Source organism: Penaeus monodon, chromosome 31 (assembly GCF_015228065.2).
Source record: "Penaeus monodon isolate SGIC_2016 chromosome 31, NSTDA_Pmon_1, whole genome shotgun sequence".
Taxonomy (NCBI): Eukaryota; Metazoa; Arthropoda; class Malacostraca; order Decapoda; family Penaeidae; genus Penaeus; species Penaeus monodon.
Genome location: NC_051416.1, coordinates 20,226,358 through 20,227,533, shown reverse-complemented (window position 1 = coordinate 20,227,533; position 1,176 = coordinate 20,226,358). Strand labels below are relative to the sequence as shown.

General features: G+C 39.9%; 1 protein-coding gene across 1 annotated transcript in view; it reads left to right on the top strand.

Moving 5' to 3' along the window:
• LOC119593070 overlaps nucleotides 1-1,176 on the top strand; it is a gene marked incomplete at its 3' end in the record, with an annotated part of 5,477 nt that overhangs the window by 684 nt on the left and 3,617 nt on the right.

Below are 1,176 nucleotides of genomic sequence, written 5' to 3'. Positions count from 1 at the left end.
ATTTACCTTAGATAATGTAAAGATTGTTAATTAAGTTATATTTGTTATTTGTGCCATAGGCTCCGGGCTATTAAACTGCGCATGAGATGTTACTCGTACAGGGGACCAGTGGTGCCATTCTAGCGATTTCCCACAATATCTAGAATTTATGAGTTAAGATTTAGCGATAAAAAATGAAAGCTTACTCTGCATTTAGTTATATTTTAATTGCTTTTTAGCGGGGAAACTAGGAGCTTTAAATCTTACGTCGGTTTTAAAAGTTCTGTTGTGGAAATCTCAGTGGCACTGCTGCAGAGGATATGGCCACGGACGGACCTGTACTCCTGCCCCACAATAGCCCGCGGGAAACTGAGCGGGTTGAAGCCCTTAGGGAGTCGGAATGAGATGACCTTATGTCTATTTAGACTCTTGACTCTTCGTTTCTCTTACGATTTACGCAAGACATAATCTCTCCCGATTCCAGTCCAGTCAGGCACACTCGAACCATAGGCTAAATGGCCTTCTCGCATCCAAAAGAGTTTATAATAATAAATGGACAAGAAATGCATTTTAAGCGAAGGAGCGTTAAGTCAATGTTTTGCGAGCCATCATAACCACAATAAGACCTCTAAAAGGATGTAGACATGAAGCCATGCTATTTGTAGTGACTGAAAGAGAAAACTTAGACAGACATTTTCTTCCCCATTCAAAAACTGTGAGCAAGCTCTTAATACATAAGTAGTTTAGTCACTCCCCAGTAAACAGTAGTTTTCTGTGGAAATTAGTCTCGCTGGACTCTCATATCTCGCCCCCTGCCCCCCCCCCACCCAACCCCCTTTTACGCCTTAGCTGCACAGTTCAAAGGGGCGAGAGTTTACATGTTTTGACTTTGATTTTGATCTATATACACGGGCGGATAAGGATCGATGTTTTAGTGATCAAATTTTGTTTAAGGAAATCCCAAGGAATATCATCTATCGACGCTTAACTGCTCTCGAGGGAGTTTAATACAGTTGATTTTCTTTTTTTCAGATGATGTTTTCCGCTCATTAGCAACATAAGGTTTGTTTGCCTTATCAAAATATAATGATACCATTTCTTTTCAATCAAGTACGATTTTTTTTTCTTATGAGAATATTTGGAAAATATAAAGTTTCCTCAGCAAAGTGTTCGGCTACGTGGGAAGCAACTCACAGT